The sequence below is a fragment of the Erpetoichthys calabaricus genome (assembly GCF_900747795.2).
Source record: "Erpetoichthys calabaricus chromosome 1 unlocalized genomic scaffold, fErpCal1.3 SUPER_1_unloc_25, whole genome shotgun sequence".
Taxonomy (NCBI): Eukaryota; Metazoa; Chordata; class Cladistia; order Polypteriformes; family Polypteridae; genus Erpetoichthys; species Erpetoichthys calabaricus.
Window position 1 is genome coordinate 860,000 of NW_026261591.1, and position 24,260 is coordinate 884,259.

A 24,260-nucleotide genomic window follows, 5' to 3' on the forward strand; every position below is an offset into this window, starting at 1 on the left:
CGCACCCGCCGCCGTCGTGGGAAAAGAGCCGGGATTGCTGTTAAACAACGGCGACTCAAGTCCCAGAGCTTTGTTTCCCGATGCCTGCGAGTTGTTTATGACCCATCTTCTCCTGCTCAGGACTCCACCACTGGTTCATGGGCGCTGGACACCGGATTTAATTTCTCCATTTCAAGACAGCATCACTTTTCCTCGGCCTGCAATCGAGTAGTAAACACTGCTAATCTTCACACGCTCACCCGTGCTCATCCTGCAGCGAGCTCTTCATCTATCAGGGCTGCTCTCTTGAACGTGAGATCAGTGTCTAATAAAACTTTTATTCTGCAAGACTTTATTAGCTCAAATAATCTGGATTTCTTCTTCATCACTGAGACTTGGATTTTAAATGATGACTCTTCTTGTTTTACTGACTTGACTCCACCACCCACCCACCCATTTTCCAACCCGCTGAATCCGAACACAGGGTCACGGGGGTCTGCTGGAGCCAATCCCAGCCAACACATGGCACAATCCCGGGCAGGGTACCAACCCACCGCAGGACACACACAAACACACCCACGGGCCAATTTAGAATCGCCAATCCACCTAACCTGCATGTCTTTGGACTGTGGGAGGAAACCGGAGCGCCCGGAGGAAACCCACGCAGACACGGGGAGAACATGCAAACTCCACGCAGGGAGGACCCGGGAAGCAAACCCAGGTCCCCAGGTCTCCCAACTGCGAGGCAGCAGCGCTACTCACTGCGCCACCGTGCCACCCTAGACCGTCATAAACGTCATCTTAAAACCGACCCAGTTGTTAATCGCTATGAGCTTCTGGGGCTTCCTCCAGCAGGGACAGCAGCAATCGCCACACAGAACACATTACATTTATGATATTTCAGCTCTCTGCACATTTAGAATCCTTAGGTTTACACTGGATATCACTTTCAGGATGAAATACATTAAAGTATTTATATTACATTTTACAGATAAGTCATTAAGTTCATTTAAACAATGAATACTGTTAATAATTACACATGTGGGGGCGGCACGGTAAAAGAGCGGTAGCGCTGCTGCCTCGCAGAGAGTCACGTCGCTGGTGTTCCCTGCCTGGAGTTTGCGTGTTTTCCTGCTGGGTTTTCACAGTGGGCTCCGGGTTCCTCCCAAATACATGAAGGTTTGGGGATTTGGTGCTGCTAAAATGACGCTAGTGTGTGAGTGTAATTGTGTTCACCTTCTGATGAATTGATGCCCCGTCCAGGGATTGTGTTTCTGTCTCGTGTCCGATGCTTGCTGGATTGGGCACATCCCCGGATTGAGGGATGTAGTCATTAAACATCCTTTTCAGAGATATTGTGCCAAGGTGTCCTGGGAATTTAATGGATGTTTCAGGCAGTGGCGTAGCTAGTATTCGTGCTGCTTGGGGTGGGACGGTGCCTTAATTTGCACCCTCCAACTTATCTGAATATGTTAACCTATTTAAATAGAAAATTAAAATGACGTATAGAGAAAAAGTAAGATACATTTTGCATAGATTTGTTCATATATAGAGAAACAGCAATACTTTTTCACATATAATTATTAATAAGCATCAACTAGACAAGAATATAGTATAGACGCATTGATAAGCCGTGTTCTAATTATTAGCTTCATATAATTATGCTGTGAAAAGCAGTGTAGTGTACCAGTGATAGGTGGGGATGTTTTCTGCGCACAAGGCAAAGCTCTCAATCTACCAGTCGATCTATGTTCCTACCCTCACCTATGGTCATGAGCTATGGGTAGTGACCGAAAGAACGAGATCGCGAATACAAGCGGCTGAAATGAGTTTTCTCTACAGGGTGTCTGGGCTCTCCCTTAAAGATAGGGTGAGAAGCTCAGTCATCCAGGAGGGGCTCAGAGTAGAGCCGCTGCTCCTCCGCATCGAGAGGAGTCAGATGAGGTGGCTTGGGCATCTGATCAGGATGCCTCCCTGGTGAGGTGTTCCGGGCACGTCTAACCGGGAGGAGGCCCCGGGGAAGACCCAGGACACGCTGTAGGGACTATGTCTCTCGGCTGGCCTGGGAACACCTTGGGATTCTCCTGGAAGAGCTAGAAGAAGTGGCCGGGGAGAGGGAAGTCTGGGCATCTCTGCTCAAGCTGCTGCCCCCGCGACCCGACCTCGGATAAGCGGAAGAGGATGGATGGATGGATGGATACCATTAGCATTCCATATAGATGATCGATCTGAAATTATCTGGTGTATGTAGCAATGTAGGAGCCATCAGAGAAATATTCACAACAGCAGGAATGGAGGTCACAGTCATAATATCTGTTCTAGTTCTTGTTGCACATAATTTAGCAATTAATGTCTTAACAAATTTTAGAAAACTTCTGGTTTTGGGGCTGGAAAATGTTTTAAGGCTAAGAGAGCAGAAATATTTTCCTTAGAGGGACCAGCAGGGTGAGCCTTGAGCCCATTCTGTTTAATCTGAGAAAGGGGTTTCTCCTCTGGGAGGACACCGGGTGTAATCTGCTCTGCGCTCGGCAGTTTTGCATTAGTGTATAGTCAACAAAAGTCCTCTAACATCATCTGTGAAGAAACACAGTGCCTGTTCTTCCTGAGGAGGGATAGACTTCCATATTTTTGGTCATGTTGTGACAACAAAAGGAACCTGGAAGTGACGCATTTTATTATAGATTCTCAGTACCATTTTCTTGAGGTGAGGATAAGTTTCCTGTTCACTTGTCTGCTCACAGCAACTGTCACGAGTAGAGTTTTACATATTCCACAGTGACTTCACCTATCAATAATTTATTCAAGCCTCTTAGCTTCAGGCTGCATATGTTAATTCTTTTGTCTCTCCAATTCTGTTTCAACAGTGGATTTGTTCTGCTGTGGCTTGTAGCAAATAATTACACAAAGATGCGCCGAGGGGCCAGTATAACAGCAGAGCCATCAGTATGGTATGAAATCTTCTGGTATGAGTATGCACATAGCAAAAGGCGACTGTGTGTCTATGAGGAGTTCAGGACATGTAGTGTTCACTCTGGAGTGTCGGTCAGAACACAGGCAAAAGAATTCAGAGTATTTCACACTGCAGCTCAGAAGGAAATTATAGCTTATTTATTGGATGGTATATAAAGAAGTATACATACATGGATATGAGTATGAATGTGTGTGAAATTATAAAGTAAAAGCCATTAGTAACTTAAACAAAAAATCCACTAGATGTCAATATTGTTCTCAAATGAGTCTGGTTACTAAATTGTCGGAGGTATAAAAAGTAAAGCAATACAGTTTATCAATAAAACCTCATCGGGAGACTTAACGTAAAGTATTGCATTAATATAAAAACAAGAAAATAATGAGGTCAGTAATGGCACAGTTCACAGTAGTAATGCCAAGTGAATATTCGAAAGAACTTCTGAAGACCGGCATGCACTGTTTACTCAAATTATATGGTTTATTTGATTCATATTAAGGAAATTGTCTATTAATACAATTCATAATGGTCTATTGTATTTGTAGTAGTCGAGACAATAGCGAAACTATACCTTATGCCGTTTTGCACTATGCCACCTTAAATAAAAGTAATGTTTGATACGTTGTTCTTGTGTTTTATTATATTGAAATGTGATGACATTGTGGCGTTCTTATTATGCATTTATTTTCTTACATTCTCCATATACAAAAATTAACAGACAAACTCATTCTGTGGTAGTGACTTGCTGTAAGAGGTCCAGATGTGAAAATACATGTTGCAAGTTTTTGAAGCGTGCATTACACAGGCCTCGAAGCTCCCGATTCCATCTGAAAACGGGGAGGACGACACACGAGCGCATGAGGAGTGTGTCTCTAGAAGGCGACGGGAACGTACGGGCTTCATAGTGTCTGAGGTGCGCTGATATATTAAGAACTGAAACATGCCCTGACTGCAGTTGGATGCTTGTATAGTTTTTTTTACATCACTGCAAATTTAAATTCTTAAAAAGCAGAGTGGCGCAGCGGGAGCGTGCTGGGCCCATAACCCAGAGGTCGATGGATCGAAACCATCCTCTGCTAACTCTGTTTTTGAACATTAGCATATCTCAGCATTGTATTCTTCACATGCTATTTACGTAGATCCATTGGTATACGTTAATTTTAAAACCCTATACATTTGAAATATTGTTTTCTCTGGAAAGTGTTTTGTGATCGCACACATTGCTATTAAAAGTACAGAATGTATTCATTTTCTGGGTAATATGCACAATTCAAAATGACAGATTTTTATCCGCGTCCCGGCTTTAGTCTTTAAACAACGCAATTATATAAGAAAACAAACGAGTACTTACCAAAACAAAATACTTTTTACCTATTTTAATAAAGTGAATGCCTAAACACCGCGGGCATTTTAGTAGTACGATGGTATAGAAATTAAGGTGTAATGGTTAGCACTCTGAATCCAGCGATCTAAATTCGAATCTTGCTGGAACCTGCGTTACGTTTTAAATAAAATTGCTATTGACCAGTTAATAGTCGGTAAAATGATTTCTACTTACGTATATCTGATAAATACGTTAATTGTAACAAGTCTCAGTCATAAACAAAGATAAATATCTAGATAGATTGACGCGCGAACTCAGTTTGGCATAGTAACAGAGGGGCGCTTTACTTAATGTCGTTCGTTAAAGCAAGCTATTGACTGGAAGATATTTAGCAAAGTAACCTTTTAATGGTTCGCCAATCCTCAGAAAAAATTATTTGGTGACACAACAAGTTCCAAAAAAAGTTAAATAAAATGACTGTAGCACGTAGTCGTTCATATACTGTAGATTCAGAAGGCTCAATTAAGAAAGGCTTGCGATAAAGTATAGGCAAAGAGGATAACTACAGTATGTGCATGTTCAACAGTAAGAGAAGAGATTCTGCAGGTAGATGAGCCTGTGGTGTCCCGGATAACGGGACCAACTGTCAGACAGACCTCAGTTTGTGAGACTTAAGGACCACACCTCTGACGTGGATGTGAACAACACTGGGACACCATAAGGAACAGTCCTGCCTGCTCTTTTCTTCACTCTGTACACCTCATACTATAAATATAGGATCAGGTCATGTTACTTGCGGAATGTCTCAGATGATTCAGCAATTATGGGGTATATAATGATAAGGGGGATGAGACAGAGGAGAGGAGTCAGGTAAACAACTTTGTTTCTTGGTGCAAAGAGAATTGTCTGCATCTCAGAAATCAGCAAAACCAAGGAATTGCTTATTGACTTTTGACACACCAAATAGCCTCTATGTCTGGTCACTAAGCAGGTAGTGGATATAAAGATAACGAGGTTCTACAAGTACTTGGGGGGCCACATCAATAACAGGGTGGACTGGTCTCAGAACACAGAGGAACTATATAAGGAAGGGCACAGCATGCTCTTTTTTACTTGGGAGACTCAATAGTGACATCCATCACATCTTCTGTGACTCTTTGATAACCAGTATGGTGTGCGTTGGGCTGGTAAGATCACTTCAAGAGAGGCCACTGAATGTACAAGCTAACTAAAAGGGCAGGCTCAGTTATAGGATGCATTCTGGACCATGGAGGTAGCAGCAAAGGAGAGAGGTAAAACAAAACTGAGTGGCATTATGAACAATGCTGCACATTCTCTCCATGACACACTAACACTGAGGCGTTTTCTTTCTTCTTCCTTTTTAGTCATTCTGGTATATGTGTGTATATTTGTATTTATCTGTCTATTTATGTATTTATTCATTTAAAGAGCTTTTATAGAAAGCCAAATTTCCGCTTGGGGACAAATAAAGATCTATCTATCTATCTATCTATCTATCTATCTATCTATCTATCTATCTATCTATCTATCTATCTATCTATCTATCTATCTATCTATCTATCTAAAGAGCAGACAAGCGTAACTGAGGGATGTCCAGCTACTGACATTTGAATACATTTATGATGTTGTTGTTGCAATAATTTGCAGAGCTCTGAATTATTGTAAGGTTTATTCAGTGAGGCAAAGGCATGTTACTGTGCACTATTTTGTTTCCTAAGTATAAATTCTAAAACTTCACAATTGTACTTTTCCAAACAAAATGTATTTTCCAGATGACTGGATAAGCAGGTTTGAAAGATGGAAGGACGAATGGATGTAATTGGGTAAAGCACGATGCACATAGCCACCGACTATGTTCGGCAACAATTATCCATCCATCCATTATCCAACCCGCTATATTCTAACTACAGGGTGACGGGGGTCTGCTGGAGCCAATCCCAGCCAACACTGGGCACAAGGCAGGAAACAAGGGCGCGCACACACACACACACACACACACTAGGGACAATTTAGAATCGCCAATGCACCTAACTCACATGTCTTTGGACTGTGGGAGGAAACCCACGCAGACACGGGGAGAACATGCAAACTCCACGCAGGGAGGACCCGGGAAGCTGCGCCACCCAGAAAACAATTATGACTTAAAAAAAAAAAAAAAAAAAAAAAAAAGATTTTAACTATTGTATGATACACAATATTTCAATTGAATAATAAATGTATTGCTTTTCTTTTGCCTTGTTATTTTTATACTCTGGTGTCTTTTGTGATTTAGTTATAGTTTTGAACATTTGAGACCTATTAAAATCATTTTATGGCACCGTTAAGTGATCATTTGGTTTACTTTTATTTTATTTAAATAAAAATAAACTAGATTTGAAAACATCGCCCTCTACCGACATGTTGATTATTTATTTATTTAATTTACAAGTGGACAGTAATATCGAGCAGAGTGGCGCAGCAGAAGCGTGCTGGGCCCATAACCCAGAGGTCGATGGATCGAAACCATCCTCTGCTAAAAATTTCTTTTTAACCTTTTATTATTCTGTTCAAAGCATCAATTGTATCTTCCTGTTATGTAACATTGCTTATTTTGCAAAGTTGTTGTGCCAATAACATACTGAAATAATGTTTTCCTTTTAAAGCTCCTTGCAATGGAGCACATTGTCAATCGTTTTCTAGACGAGTCTATGCTGCTGGGTACAAGGCGGGACCTCACCCTGGTCATTGTATACCCACACGTCTATCTGCACTCAGTAAGGGTTTCCCAGGGGAGAATTTCACATTAGATAGATAGTTCCTTTCTAAGTAGTACCTTCTAGTGAGACAACGAAGTAAAATAAAACCGGCCTTATCCAATGTACAAAACATACACACTGTAGTAACCAGCATTGTCACCCTAGAGACGGGGATGGAGAGGCGATCGATAGCAGGGTATTCACAGGTGTCCTGAGTTCTACGTTCCTGGAACCCCAGGACATTTCTCGTTATACCTTTCAAGTCCGAGAAGGCTCGAGAACGCTGGTGGAGATTGTCAGGACAGTATAAACACGGCGATGTAAATGATAACGGAGAGACGTGGAAAGGGACACCACACGATCTGTAACACTGTGAGAGTGCAATAGCCCGTCTAGAGAAGTGACTGTTATTTTTACGAAGCGGTTTACATGGCTTTTACAGCGTAGTTTATTTCTGCAAGAAGACTATTGTACATCATTTGTTGTGGAAAAAATGCGCCCATTATTTGGCTTAACTCCCATTCGTTATGGGTCTTATAGTCTTTCTATCTCGATTCTCTACAATAATGTATAAAAAATGGGCCCAAAAGAAATAATTTTTGTTGTCGCGTTTTATCTAGAGAAATTCGACACGTTTAATATTGTAACGGGATTGGAATGGAATGGAATTTGCCGCTTTACACTCCGATGGGCGCTCCCAGCTGCTTATCTCATTTGCCCACACATAAACACCGCCTGCCCAGTGGCGTCGTTAGGCAGGGGTGTTCCAGGGCTTTAGCCTCCGATCTCAAGCGTGTTGCTCCTAATCTTCGAGAGACGTCCCCCAACATGTTCACAGAAGCTAGACCTATAGCCCCTGATCTTTAAGCCTTGTTTCCCCTGTTCAGCTCTCGGAAAACGGCCGTGGACAGCGCGAAATCATCACGCCACCCCCCATGCGGTTTTCAATCGGACGCATCTGACAGTAAAAGGTGTATTACAGAGGTAGGGCTAAATTCTCGCGTACCCGGGGTCACAGGTAACGTGTCTGTCTCCCTGTTCCTCCCCTCCGTGAGCCGACCTAATACTCGGGTACACATTAGAGCCACGCAGCCAGGGGGATGGGCTTCAGCAGCGGTGACACGCCCCTCTCAATTTCCGCTCACTAGCGAGGATTTCAAGTCCGCTTCTCCAGGAATCCCATCATTTTGGACTTGGCCTCTCAAACAGTTAGTCCCTCTTATATCCGGACACAGGTATTCTACAATATGTTTCGTTTGCTTCTTATTTTTTACGATTTTTTTAGAACATCTATAATTGCTTTTTGAGCAACATAGCAAATGAACAGGTACTGCCATCCAAAGAGTCTCCTAAGACACTCAGAAAACTTCAAGTGAGCTCAACTATGAGGGAAGGTGAGATGTCACAGGTAGGAACTGCGGAAATTCTCACCAGAGGTAAATAAAAATAAATGTGTGAAGGTCGTCCCAAATATGAGACGCAAAAATGCAGTGTATGCATCGGGTAAAGATTCCGAGGGCACAGAAGTATTACAAGTATATTTACATTATTAAAAAAGAACTGAACAGTTTTTAGTATGTCAAACTAGCACCTAAAATGTAAATAAACACTTTACAGTGCTTCGCCATTACCGTATTTACTGTAGAAAAGTGCTTAAGACGGTTCCATGGTGTAATGGTTAGCACTCTGGACTTTGAATCCAGCGATCGGAGTTCAAGTCTCGGTGGAACCTGTTTGTCTGTCTTGGTTCATAAAATTCGGACGCACGAAATAAAGAGACATTACTGTTCGGTGATAAAAGTTCAGAGCGAGATTTAAAAGCATACATTTAAAAGGCCTGTAACTGGTTACTTCACTTGCACACTTCGTGAAAAATCTAAGGCAGTTTACTCTGTTTGTGCGTTTTTAAATATCTGCAGTGTGGATAGCGGCTGACAATTGAAGTTAATCTGCTTGGGGGGGGACTGTGCAGACCTCCAAATTCTCCTGGAAAGCACTTACTTGCCCTTTGGCTCTCACAAGTGATCAATAATCTGAGGTAGCTAACATCTGTTAATATTAATAATAATTACTATTTGCTAATATTAATCAGCTAATATTTGTGTTCTCAACACCCTCCATCCAAAATCTATAAAGACAATCGGAGAATTATTTACATTGCAGGGATTTCTTTTCTTACCCCGAACGGGGACCATTTCTTTCTCTTTCTGTATTTTCTTCCACATAGAGATATTTGAGGGCACTTTTTTACATGCACAAATTTAACATGATATGGGTGATTTATGATTTATAAATATGCCACAAGTGTGAAGAATTTAGGAACATTTATTAATTCATACAGATGTCTTATATACTTTGCACAAGAACTTTTTGGGAAGTAATTGTACATTACAGTTTTGAATCATTCATGTTTTTATAAGTTAGGATATGTTCAGTATTTTTCAAATTGAAGTTACCTCTTCACTGTAATGGTATATTTTAATTTGTAACATGACAATGATTTTTGAAGTGAAGCATATTTTTTAAAAAATTCAAAAAACTAAATAGATAGATAGATAGATAGATAGATAGATAGATACTTAGCCTGCTCTTGTGTTTTACAATCGAGCTAATGGGTGGAACGCATATTTGTCATGTTCCTGAGGCATCGTTGTAACAAACAAAAGTAAACTGGAAAAATTTAATTTTACCACAGATTCTTGGTATTATTTAATTAAGGTTAGGCTACGATTCTTGCTTATTTTTCTGCTCACAGTGGGTGTCATAGCTAGTGTTATGATACCACCATTCCCCTTCTTTCTTCAAATTACAACCCCAATTCCAATGAAGTTGGGACGTTGTGTAAAACGTAAATAAAAACAGAATACAATGATTTTCAAATCCTTTTCAACCTATATTCAATTGAATACACTACGAAGACAAGGTATCGAATGTTCAAACAGATAAACTTTATAGTTGTTTTGCAAATCTTCACACCTTTTGAATTTGATGCCTGCAACATGTTCCAAAAAAGCTGGGACAGGGGCAGCAAAAGACTGGGAAAGTTAAGGAATGTTCAAAAAACACCAGTTGTGAACATTCCACAGGTGAACAGGTGAATTGGAAACAGGTGTTTGTCATGATTGGGTATAAAAGGAGCATCCCCAAAAGGCTCAGTCGTTCACAAGCAAGGATGGGGCGAGGTTCACCACTTTGTGAACAACTGTGTGGGCAAATAGTCCAGCAGTTTAAGAACAACGTTTCTCAACATACAATTGCAAGGAATCTAGGGATTTCATCATCTACTGTCCATAATATCATCAAAATATTAGAAAAATCAATATTAGGAGAAATCTCTGCACGTAAGGCCGAATACCAACACTGGATGCCCGTGACCTTCGATCCCTCAGGCGGCACTGCATTAAAAACCGACATCATTCTGTAAAGGATATTACCACATGGGCTCAGGAATACTTCAGAAAACCATTGTCAGTTAACACAGTTCGTCGCTACATCTACAAGTGTAAGTTAAAACTCTATCATGAAAAGCGAAAGCCATATATCAGCAACACTCAGAAACGCCGCCGGCTTATCTGGGCCCGAGTTCATCTGAGATGGACTGACGCAAAGTGGAAAAGTGTGCTGTGGTCTGACGAGTTCACATTTCAAATTGTTTTTGGAAATCATGGACGTCGTGTCCTCCAGGCCAAAGAGGAAAAGGACCATCCAGATTGTTATCAATGCAAAGTTCAAAAGCCAGCATCTGTGATGGTATGGGGGTGTGTTAGTGCCCATGTCATGGGTAACTTGCACATCTGTAAAGGCACATCAATGCTGAAAGGTACATACAGGTTGTGGAGCAACATATGTTGCCATCCAAGCGACGTCTTTTTCAGGGACGTCCCTGCTTATTTCAGCAGGACAATGTGAAGCCACATTCTGCATGTGTTACAACAGCGTGTCTTCGTAGTAAAAGAGTGCGGGTACGAGACTGGCCTGCCTGCAGTCCACACCTGTCTCCCATTGAAAATGTGTGGCGCATTATGAAGAGCAAAATACGACAACGGAGACCCTGGACTGTTGAGCAGCTGAAGTTGTACATCAAGCAAGAATGAGAAAGAATTCCACCTGCACAGCTTCAACAATTAGTGTCCTCAGTTCCCAAACACTTATTGAGTGTTGTTAAAAGGAAAGGTGATACAACACAGTGGTAAACAGGCCCCTGTCCAGGCTTTTTTGGAACGTGTTGCAGGCCATCAAATTCAAAAGGAGTGAAGATTTGCAAAACAACAATAAAGTTTATCAGTTTGAACATTCAATATCTTGTCTTTGTAGTGTATTCAATTGAGTATAGGTTGGAAAGGATTTGCAAATCATTGTATTCTGTTTTTATTTACACAACGTCCCAACTTCATTGGACTTGGGGTTGTACATTCTGCTTATTATTTTACTTTTCATCTTCAGTTCCGTTTCTTAAGCAGTTACAGATGCATGCTCAAATTGTATGATTACATTTCCCAAACAGTGCATAGTTTTCACATTATACATTCTGTGTGGTTAATTTACAAAGCCTACAGTGAGAGATTTGGCATGGCAATGATGAGTACACATCAGAGAGTCTTTGTACTTTATATACATAACAATACATCTAAACGGATTACACTGCATTAGTATTTTTAATAAAAGTATTAGATTTTTTTGAAAGAGCCAAACAAAGTGCACATATTACAAAAAATACTCAGAAAATGAAAAGTACACCGTGTGCAACACAGCCAAGCTGTGATGAAACCAACTTCTTCTTCTTCTTCTTTGTCTTTTTATGGCAGTTAGCAGCCCCACCTATGGTGCATTACTGCCACCAACTGGACTGGAGTGTGGTGCAGAATAAATATGAAGTAATCATGTTTTCAAGGAGAATGGAGGTACAAGAAAATGTTATGAGAGAACAGGCGTCAATGATGTACAATAAATAATATCAAAAACAACCATGAGAAAAGAAAACCTCACTTTACTCGGGTCACAGAATCCAAATACCACTTATCCCCTTGTGGTTTCACAACATGCAAAATGCATTTATATTTTGCTAAAATATTTTAAATACTTCCAGAAAAACTAGCATAGGGCATAAATGTGAAACATATCCATTAGGATTGAGCTTTTCAATTCAACATCTGTCTCTCCACCTCATTCATCCAACAAGGGTCCTGACTGAAGTGACCTGCTTTTGGGTAACAAGTGTATCAATAACAGAGATTTAAAAAATAATATTTTAAAATTCCAACGCCTTATCTACAAACTCAACCTGGCTGCCCTTAACTAGCCCAAAAGAAGAAATGAAAATTAACAGAGTACTGAATTATACTTGCTAATTGTAAAGGAAAAAACACCTGACAAAATGCAAAAAATTGCTTACATACATAACACAAAACAATTATAAGTTACTATTGAAATTTCTAAAAAAAACAAAAAAAAAATCCATTTAGAATTAAAAAAGGTCACATCAAATATAGTTTTTAAGAAGACAGAAAGAGTATTATTTAAATTTTGAATACGGAAATCTTGTTTCACCAGGTTCAGTTTCGGTTTTACGTGCATCTGCTGTCAATCAGGAGAAAAGTAAAGCCGAGTGAGCTCGCGGTTTGAATCTGAGCGCCCATTTTAGAAGTGCGTGTTTCCTAATAGGTCCGGTCAATACCTTTACAGTACTTAGCTTCGGTTTGTTCGAAAAGTAGTCTACGGCAGTCTGTTGGTGTTTATTTTGTGTTTGAAAGCTAACGAATAGTGAGTGGTAATGTCCGGTCGCGGAAAAGGAGGAAAGGGCCTTGGCAAAGGTGGTGCTAAGCGCCATGGTAAAGTTCTTCGTGACAATATCCAGGGTATAACAAAGCCTGCCATTCGCCGCTTAGCTCGTCGAGGTGGAGTAAAAAGAATTTCTGGCCTGATATACGAAGAAACTCGCGGAGTGCTTAAGGTTTTTCTGGAGAGTGTGAGTCGAGATGCCGTTACTTACACAAAACACGCAAAAAGGAAAACCGTCACTGCTATGGATGTCGTCTATGCGTTAAAACGGCAAGGTCGGACACTATATGGTTTTGGGGGTTACGATATGAGCTAGTTAATGTATAGAAATCAATGGCTCTTTAAACGTTCATCCAGGGCGACTGTTACTGAAACCACGCTGCCGCCTCACCGCATTATAGTAAGAAGTTCTATACTGCTCAGAGAGACTGCGTATCCTTGGGAAGAGGAGAGCAGGCGTGTCATGTGACTCTACTGGCGCGACCGCATGCTTTTCAGTCATGTGATTTGCCGCATGTGATGCGGTTCTCTCGTGTACTCTTTACTTGAATGTGTGTGCCGCCATCAGGCCGACCTTTTTGTGTCTCCTTTCCTTAATATACAACATCTATGGACTGTTTAATAAAACACGTCCGTCTGTCTGTCTGTCTCTGAGCGTGTGGTCCCTCTGAGCAATCTGATTGGTCAGTTTGGCTTTGATGGCTCCGTGGTACGAAAGATAGACATGGTACTTGTGCAAAGTTCAATTCCTGATTGTGACTTTTATTATTATTAATTATTATTATTATTTTCACAAAAAGTGTTAAAATAAAGCATTTCAAATAAAATTACGTCTGGCCGCTAATTACTAATAGGGTGCAAGTGAAGTTGCCTTCAAAGATGGGAAGCATTAGCAAGAATATGACTGATGTTTTCACAGCAGGTAGTGGCGGCTGTGGCGGAAAACCTTAATGTTTTGTTTTTTTTGTCTATTATCATTTTCAGTTATATTTTTTTTTTGTTTAACTGCTATAAGTAGGATGAGTTTATTCAAGTTTGCAGGCCCTCAAGGTCACTCCGGACTTGAAGTATCAGGTATCTCTCTGAGTAACTTAATACAGGATGTCCATATATGGCCTTATTTATATTAGATGAATACGTCATCAGCCGTATGCTAAACATGCCTCGGTATATTCACACTCTCTAGTTGAGATGGACCGTTAAACATTACTGGGCTCTTTAGTTAGATTGGCCAGCAGCCACATCAGAGAGTACGTAGTTTGAACACCCTTTTGGACTCTGCAGCAAAGATAATAGATATATGTGCGTGTGTGTGCGTTTGTGTGTGGTATCTAAACGAAATAAATAAATAAAGAATTGCATTAAGTATATAAGTACCAATGAGCTGCGTATACAAATATAATCGATTAAAATATCAACACTGATCCATTATAGATTACCCGCAGGAAGACGAATTACAACCACCGCATTTTCAGTTTACTGTGATCTGCTATTTGTTAAGTTGACCAGTAGATGGCACTGTTACTCCAGTTTCCAAATGTGGGCACTGCGTGAGGCTCAGGACGGCGTTCGTCTACTGAAAGTGAAATGCCTTACGTTTAAATACAAATCTGTCCAGTTGAAACATATCGAAATTAGCGTCTGAGTACAAAGTAAACTACAGCGTATTGGCCTTCAGTGTTATCCGAGATTAATATTAATATCCTGCTCATTCCTAATCTGAAACAGGGTTATCATGGCGTATTTACATTTACGAGAACAACATGTTATTAACCGTTAAAGTGTCGGTTATAAACTAAAAGTGCACTAAACGTGTTAATGACTAAAGGTGACAGAAAACTTCAGCAACACACAATTAGCGGGTGTGGAATCAAACGCTGAACAGAAAGCTCAAACAAAAAGTCTCTTAAGTGTTTCAATGCTTCAGCACGGCAAGATGGCTCAGCCGGGTTCAATTCATTGGCAGTGAAAGCCCTTTAGATAGAATTTCTCACTCTATGGTTTGCTTGTGCAGATATCTCAGATGAGACAGGTGGACAATATCATGTCTTACTGTTCTCAGTGACAGGATCTCCTCAGCTCCTTCCAGCCCAAGATGCTTGGCAGCTACCAGAACGTATTTTTGTCCTTTCAGCTCCATCATCTAACACAGCATTTGTGTCTAATGTCCTCAGTTCATTCCGTATTCATGCAGGGACCACCTTTAGCTTCACACTTCCTGGGTGGCTGACTTGATTGACCTAAAATCGAGGTGAAGGTGTGCTTACAGTGAAGATGCTCTGGTTCTCTGCAGCAGAAGTAACTTCATGAAGTACACTATATGCTGACGACCACATATTGGGCAGGGTATCTTCAGTGGACAGCTGTCCAGCTTGTGATCTCAGCTGCACCTCCAGCACTGGTTTTGTTTCTTAGTCCACTTCTTCTTGTCTGTGGGGCTCAGTTTGCTGAATGTTCCACAGGCACTGAGGTGGTGTTCATGGTTATGTCAATGTGGGCAGCATGACTTAGAGAGGTCCTGCTTCTTAGCTGTGTTTGAAGCTTTGGTGTCTGTGGATGAAGCACCAGATATTGTAGTAGACGGCGTGTGCTACTCATGTCCTGTGAGACCTGTACATGTCTTGCATGGTCTTTGTAAACTTGAAAGGTTTCCACTCTCGTTGATAGGGTCCCCCCTTGATGGCCTCAGACACACACCAGGGTATCTGTATGGCTTGAGTTTGCCAGTCAAGCCACTCATCTAGATCTGGTAGTGTGGAAGTTCTGGCACTGCCACTCCTAATAATGAGCTTGTTGAGTCCGTGATCTCCAAATGTGTCTCCATAGGTAACTGGCAGTTTATCCAGCAATGTATCTACATGAGACCCCCAGTGCAGTTCAGATCTATAGAGACCATCCATAGAGTTAAGCAGACCCACCAAAATGTTAGCAGCAGCAGCAAAGTTCTGAAATCCTAGAGCATCATCTGTCTGTAGAGCTGGCATATTCAAAATTAACTTCAATTGGCATTGAACAAACTGTCTTGGTTGACCATACATCTGCTCCAAAGCCTGCCTAGCACTGGTGTATGGGATTGGGATATTCAGGTACCCTTTAGCTACCTGGCAATCAGCGGGCAGCTCTAAATGATCCAGCAGTACTTGACACTTAGAGTCCTCAGTTAAATGATGGTGATCACCGAGGACATTGTCCAAACCCTTCTTAAGCTCACTTTGGTTATGATACTCCATATGATGAAGATGTGGCCATGTCCATTAATCCAGATCCACAAGAATCAGTGCGGATAGAGATGTGTGGAGGAGGCTGCCTTTGGTAATGATGATGTGGAATTACATTGGACAATGAAGACTGGAACTGTGGCTACAGTGGAGATGGCACTGACTGCACAGGAGCTGGCACTAATGATGGCACATTTGAAACCAAGGCTACAAGGCATGTATTGAACAGAAATATCTATCTATCTATCTATCTATCTATCTATCTATCTATCTATCTATCTATCTATCTATCTATCTATCTATCTATCTATCTATCTATCTATCTATCTATCTATCTATCTATCTATCTATCTATCTATCTATCGTAGAAGCCATAAAGAATGGACAGACATCTCGAAGAACAAAACCTTATCTGGCCAGGGGACTATAACAGAGGGACAGCGTAGATGGAGGTATATCCCACTCTGAATGAAGTCTAATTCTAATCCCAGTCTGGGGCCAAGACTAAGGGATGCACTGGGGGAGTTTATCTACCAAAGACAATTTATCTTACAGAACAATAGGTGGCAGGGCTTCTCTGTCAAGGTCTCAGATTGGATGCCAATAGGGTTGCTTGGGAGCTGTAGTTCTGAAAAGCAGCCCTGTTGAGGTCCCCAGGGTCCCACTAGAGGACGCTACTGGCAGATGACCTCCTTTTTTTGGAGAGCTTCCCCATGACCCAAAAGTGCTTCCACCTTACAAAGCCAAACAAATCCTGATGCAATACAATTCAATAAGAACTGATCCTGAAGAGCAGTAAACAACATCAAAATATTTGCAAAAAAAATCTCCAGTCACTAATGTTGAATAATCCAGACATATGACATCCAGTCAAGTGCTTGTGGAGGTTCACAAGGTTCTGTTGACTTCATTTGTTTTAGAGGACATCACTCAACAGGTGAGATCAAGAGCTTCTGTTTCAAACACATCATAGATGAAGGTCAGCTCTAGATGATAGTGTTACTAACATATTGTAGTCATATGGAATGGTGATCTAAAATAATACATATATATTATTAGTTTCTAAGAGTTGTCACCGTATAGATTAGGGCATTTTTCTTAACTTGTACTCCTGTCTACTTTCTGCATCTCTCTGACTATCCCACTTCTTCTTTGCCATCCTCTTCCTCTGTATATGCTCCTGTACTTCTCCATTCCACCACCAGGTTTCCTTTTCCTCCTTCCTCTGTCCAGATGTCACGCCAAGCACCCTTCTTAGTGTCACCCTTATTATTTCTGCTGTAGTTTCCCAGCTGTCTGGTAACTCTTAACTGCCACCCAATGCCTGTCTCACCTCCTCCTAAACTCAACCTTGCAGTCCTCCTTGATCCTTGGCTCTGCCCTCACTCTCCTCCACTCTTGTACGTAACCCTATGTTCCTCCCTCTTCTTAAAATATGTATTCACCACAGCCATGTGCATCATTTTTGCAAAATCCAGTATAATCTGACCTTCTTCATTCCTCTCCTTGACACCATACCTACCCATCACCTCCTCGTCTCCTCTGTTCCCTTCATCAACATGTCCATTGAAATCTGCTCCAATCACCACTTTCTGTCCCTTGGGTACACTGTCTACCACTTCATCCAACTCATTCCAGAATTTTTTTTTCTCATCTATCGCACACCCAATTTACGGGACATAAGCACTAACAACATTCATCATCACACCTCACCTTTCCAGCTTCATAATCATCACTCTGTCTGACACTCTTTTCACCTCCAAAACACTCTTGACATGCTGTTCCTTCAGAATAACTCCTACTCCATTTCTCCTCCCATCCACACCATGATAGAAAAAATTGAATCTCCCTTCAATCCACCTGGCCTTACTCCCTTTCCATTTAGTCTCTTGCACGTACAATTAATCAACCTTCCTTCTCTCCATCATATCTGCTAACTCTTTCCCCTTATCAGTCATACGGCCAACATTCAAAGTTCCTCCCCTCAGTTCCACTCTCTTTACCTTCCTCATCTCCTCTTTCCTCTGGACACGTCTCCCCCTTCTTCTTCCCCTCCTTTACACAACAGTAGCCTGATTTCGGCCAGCACCATGTTGGCTAACAGTACTAGTGGCAGCCATTGTTAATCTGGAAATCTGTATTGTTGTCTGCAGCTTGACGTGGCAAAATTTGACACCAGACTCCCTTCCTGATGTAATTCTCCCCATTTAACTGGGGTTGGGACTGGCATGAAGAAACACACTGGTTTGTGCATCCCTGTGGCTGACATTCTCCAGAAATTAAAACTGTTTAGTCTCGAGCAAAGGAGACTGGGAAGGGACCTCATCCAGGTATTTAAAATCCTCAAAGGCATTGATAAAGTAGATTGAGAAGAATTCTTTGAACTTAATTGAGATTAACACATACTCAAGGAAGCCGGTGGAAATTACGGGGATGTGCATTTGGACTGAAGACAGAATGCACTTCTTTACAGAGTTGTGGGAATTTGGAACAAGCGATTGAGTCATGGAGTTGAAATGGAATCCTTGAGAACCTTTAAGAAGGATCAGATTGACATTTTGGGACAGCTTAGCTATTAGCTAAACAAACCAGCTTGAGGGTCTCCTCTCATTTGTCAGATTTCTTCTGTTCTTGTTTTCAGAGGTGTAATGGGAGGTGAGCACACTTGTGTGTAACTAAGAACTGGTGTACTCGACATCGTGTAAATACGTTTTACTGACTTCAGTAACCTTGCAGTGGTGCCACATTAGTGTTGTTGTCTCTCATTATTGTTTGTTTCCTTGTTTTGACTTTCTGAAAAGTGGAGATGGGAACTGCGCCTTTAAAGGAGTACATCTACTGAGGACTGGACAAATGGACAGGCAGGAAGAAGCTTAAAGGACACAGAAATCTCCAAAGAGATGAAGGATATTAAGATCTAGAGGACCTCAGTAGTTGCCTTGGAGCAAAAAATGTTTTTGTCCAGAAAGGTACCACTTACCGGGGGGGAGACCTGTGCCCCACTGTCTTGAGGGGGATTGTTTAACCCTTTGTGAAAGATACATTAGGAAGGATTATTCTCAGGTTGCTTTGGAAAAGGTGGTAGGAGTTCAACTATGCTTTCTGTCAGTGAAGCTTCTCCATCTCTCACATTACTTTTAACTGGGGTTCATCTGGTCATGGATTGAACTTTTGTCACATCAGAATTGATATTTTATTGACAGTTAATGCTACATTGTGCTCATCTTGCATTTGTGAATTTTGCACATATGTGTTGATTTTGTATTTTGTGTTGTGGTCTCAATGTTGTTGCCACATTTAACTGCCTGTTATAATTAAGATGTCCTGTTGTTGTCAGGGTAGTGTTTTGTAGGACCCCATTATGTTAAGAAATATTCAGCAGTCAGTAGCTGCAGGCCTCATCCAAATGATTTTGCAGAATATTGGGGCACTGGTACAACCTTCACCCAAAATTATTTCTTCCTCTTCATCTCTCCCCATTTCTCTGTGAGGTCAGTGTGTGTCTGATCGACCTTCTCCATACAGCTCAGTCCTACACCCCTTACCCTGTTAGACCCTTCAGATCTTTCTTTCCCTTATCCACTTCAGCCTCCCCCCTCTTCCTCTTTGTCACGCCCATCACTCTTTTGCCCACATATTCATTGTCTCTCCTCATCACTTATCCATGTAGCTTTCACCCAACACTGCCATTCAAAGTCCTTGTTACTTTACTCTTTTATTTCATGAGCTGCAATGAGGCCAAAGTGCTAAAAGTCAAACAGAAACAGGAGGAACCCTCAAACTGCTTCATGGCTCCCTTTGTGTCTGCAGTGCTGCTGCATCGGCTGTTGTGTCAAATTCAGGTCACTTGTACCTCTGGGAAGAAACATCAATTAGACCTCAAAATTTAGTGACATTTCACAACCATAGCTGGCAAAGAATTCAGTTCTAGGGGACTTGGACAGCAGACAGACTTGGGCAGATTTGTGGCAGCTGAAATTCAATGTCAGTGAATGTAAAGTACACATAGAAAGTAAAAATGTGAGGTCTGAATACACAATGGGAGGTCTGAAAATCAAAAGTCCACCTTATGAGAAGGATTTAGGAGTCAAAGTGGACTAAACGATCGACTTCCAGACAGTGTTCTGAAGCCATTAAGAAGGCTAACAGAATGTCAGGTTATATAGCACCTTGATGTGTGGAGTACAAGTCACAGGAGGTTCTGCTCAACCCTTATAACACACTGGTGAGGCCTCATCTGGAGTTCTGTGTGTAGTTTTGTTCTCCAGGCTACAAAACGGACACAACAGCACTAGAGAAGGTCCAGAGAAGAGCGACGAGGCTGATTCCAGGGCTACAGGGGATGAGTTAGGAGGAAAGATTAAAAGCGCTGAGCCTTTACAGTTTAAGCAAAAGAAGATTAAGAGGAGACCTGACTGAAGTGTTTAAAATGATGAAGGGAATTAGTCCAGTGGATCGAGAAGGTGACTTTAAAATGAGTTCATCGACAACACGGGGACACATTTGGAGACTCCTTAAGGGTAAATTTCACACAAACATTAGGAGGTTTTTCTTCATACAGAGAAGCACAGACACTTGGAATAAGTGACCAAGTAGTGTGGTAGACAGTAAGACTTTGGAGTCTCTGATCATAACCAGGCTTTTTGGAATGACCTTCTAGCTTTCCTATTTTAAATCACTCCTCACTGATGTACTCCTCTCTATTGCAAGTCTTACACTAATTTTCAGTTGAATTTTGCTTTGCTTTAACACCAGTTGCCCACTGACAGGGCCAGCAACTTTGGCACAGGACGTACATTCATGAAACGTTAACTGACAGCTGATCTCATGAAGGTCACCTCCGGTCCCAGACACCATTTTAAGCACAGACGATGTTTGTTATGGTGGTACCAATACATCTTGCCATTTTAGATCACGTTCTAACCAGGCTACAGCCTTGATATGCCAGTATACCTCGTCTAGCTGTGGGTTCAGTTATGTGCCCACCATTAAATCTTGTTATTGGCCCAGCTGACTGAAATGCAACAGTGAGGCTCTGGACCGGAAGACGTATTGGTGGTTTGCCTCTGCCATGGATTAGTAACAGCTAGGAACACACCATACTCCTCATCTTCTTCAGCAAGGGCTTCAGTGCCATTTTGCTAATTTTGTGTCGATTGAAATTGTCTAAAAATTGAAATTGAAAAACTATAAAGTGATAAAAATGTGACTAAAATGTTACAGAAACTCAAGTCTTTGAAGAACACGTCATGCTGATTCATTTTGATCTTGGAGATATAATCACATTGGGGTTAAATTTCACCATCTTTAAATTACACTTGTCATACATCTAATCCAATGATGGAAAAAGGCTGAAGATATCATAATCAGACTCCAGTTTTTACTATTGATGTTTAAAGATTACATTAGCTGTACTTTATGAATTGAATCATTTCTGTAATATCTGAGTTAGCATCAGCTTACTATCATTTACAAAACTTTGCTATAAACCCTTAGAAAGTGGAGCTGTGACCTCCGAGGCTAAGAGCTGTTTAACTAGCGCATGTTTTATAGGGAAACCTCAGGGGCCAAGTCACCTTCTTAGCGTGTGTTACATGAATAACATTTAAATGAGACCTCAGAGGCTGAGCGCCATTACTTACTGTGTTTGAGAATAAAACTTCAGAGAGCAGGCAGCTTAACTTACTGTGTGTTACAAAAACTAAATATTAAAAGAATACTCAACAAGTATGAATATTCAGACTGTGAACCTCAGGCATGAGTTGTCTTTCTTGAATGTCTTTTCAGCAGACGATTGTTTAACAGTCTTGTGATTTGGGTTCAGAGTTTCACTGCAAAAGTCATTTCAGAAACATTTTATTCTTCGGTCTGTCGTGGTGAAAAAGGAGCTGAGCCGTAAGGCGAAGCTCTCAATTTACCAGTCGATCTATGTTCCTACCCTCACCTATGGTCATGAGCTATGGGTAGTGACCGAAAGAACGAGATTGCGAATACAAGCGGCTGAAATGAGTTTCCTCCGCAGGGTGTCTGGGCTCTCCCTTAAAGATAGGGTGAGAAGCTCAGTCATCCGGGAGGGGCTCAGAGTAGAGCCGCTGCTCCTCCGCATCGAGAGGAGTCAGATGAGGTGGCTCGGGCATCTGATCAGGATGCCTCCTGGACGCTTCCCTGGTGAGGTGTTCCGGGCATGTCTAACTGGGAGGAGGCCCCGGGGAAGACCCAGGACACGCTGGAGGGACTATGTCTCTCGACTGGCCTGGGAACGCCTTGGGATTCTCCCGGAAGAGCTAGAAGAAGTGGCCGGGGAGAGGGAAGTCTGGGCATCTCTGCTCAAGCTGCTGCCCCTGCGACCCGACCTCGGATAAGCGGAAGAGGATGGATGGATGGATGGATTTATTCTTGAACTTGATGAAACATTCTTGATGGCTTTACTATAAAAGAACAAAACAGCAAAAGTGATCAGTGAAATAGAAAGATGGCCCAGAGAATGAACTGACTGAAAGGCACTTCAGTGGATTTAAAGAATTCTATTATCGTGAAAAAGTCCCTTAGTGTGTAACGTGTGCAGCTGATCCTGCGAGCTTCAAATCAGCGCCTGACCCAAAGTTTGTCTTCTTTGAGAACAAATCAACTCTACAAAGATAAACTGCAGTCCTCTCACTTACCGTGGCCTTCAGTTGTCGACTCCCCTGTGGTGGATTACCTGGAGGTGCACCATTTGTGATCTCACACACACTCTGATGAGTAGACAAGTCATCGGGTGATGCACTTCTTAGGGTAGACATCTGCACTCACCTCATATGGTGGGCTGATTAATAAAATGTTCTTCTGTCAACACTCTCTCCAATATCCGGCTACCTCTTTGTGAAAACCGCTTGACATATTTTTAAAAGAAATCAGGCTTCTCTTAGGGATTCATTTCTCTACAATCGTTTAGTTTGCTTACTTTTCCAGACAGGAGTGAACGTCACTCTGGAGTCCTGAAGTCTGCTTGTTATTCTGGAGTGATGTCTGCACTGCGACTGCTGTTATTCTGTTAGGTTTGCTGTCAGGGCTCAGTGCAGTACATGCATTGTCCATAATAGTGACTCCTTCTGTAATTCATATGGTGTGATGGTCACTGGTAACACATCCAGATGGGGCTGGAATTTTTATTTTGTTTTATAAGGCCTGTTGATCTCAGCACTGGCACATTCTCGGAGGTGTTATTCCACATGTGGTTCATCTCAGATTGTGTTTCGTCTCTACTGTGTGAATGTGTTTGTGGCCCTGAAGACGACTCTTGTGACAGAATTGTTTCCCACATTCACAATATGACTTTTCTCTCGGGTTGATTTCTCCATTATCATCATGAACCTCACTCTTACATCATGGTGTCCTCTGTTTCCTGTTTTTCTTTATTCTTTTAAGTTCACTGCTAGGGCTCTCTGTCAAACCTGCATTGTTCCTAACAGAGCCCACTTATGGAGCTCATAGGGTGTAACTACGAAGGGTAGGAGAAGTAAATGTGCTTAAATGATCTTTTTAACAAGCCCTGTGGATCCAATGAACACTGGGACAATTTCAGCTGGTTTCACATTTAGGTCCACATCTCTCATTGGATCTCCTGATATTTTGTTATCTTCTTCCGCTCTCTGTTTGAGGCACAGTGATATCATGTGGGACTGATAAAGTGATTATCCAGGCATTGTCTGAATGTTTCTTCTCAACTACAACATCACCTTTTCTGGCTGTGAATTTTCTGAAAGTTTCAACTGGTATAAAGTCTTCATTTTCAGAGATTCTTTCTGGCACTGGGATGTCATATTTTTGGCTCAGTTTCCAATAAAGCAGTTGGGCTGCTTTGATGTGTCTTTCCATGAAGGGGTTTCTGGACAGGAGTATTTTAAATCCTGCAGTACTGTTTCCATCAGTTTGTTGCCAAATCTACATTGGTTGCTTTTTCCATTTCTTTGAAAACAAATTGCAAACAACCTCGCATGTGATCCACAATCTAAAGTGGCCAGTAGCGAGTATTCATCACTGCATCTCATTTGTCCTCTAATAAGCCGTTCATGGTTTTCGTCCTCCTGAGCTTATAGTAGCAGATCTGTGTATTTCCCATTGCATTTCTGGTCTCTCCAGTTGTGTTTTTTCTCTTCTCTTGGTCAACCTTATTATTTTCTTTTTGTTTTTTCACAAAATTGTGTCACCTCACTCTGTGCAGACCGTTGGGGTAATGGCAGGCACTCCTTTGGTTT

At 41.5% G+C, this 24,260-nt stretch overlaps 1 non-coding gene across 1 annotated transcript; it reads left to right on the plus strand.

The window, feature by feature from the left end:
* The first annotated feature begins 8,687 nt into the window (after nucleotides 1-8,687).
* trnaq-uug (transfer RNA glutamine (anticodon UUG)) lies at nucleotides 8,688-8,759 on the plus strand. The gene has a single exon. It is a non-coding gene; the product is annotated as a tRNA-Gln (tRNA).
* The last annotated feature ends 15,501 nt before the right edge of the window (nucleotides 8,760-24,260 follow it).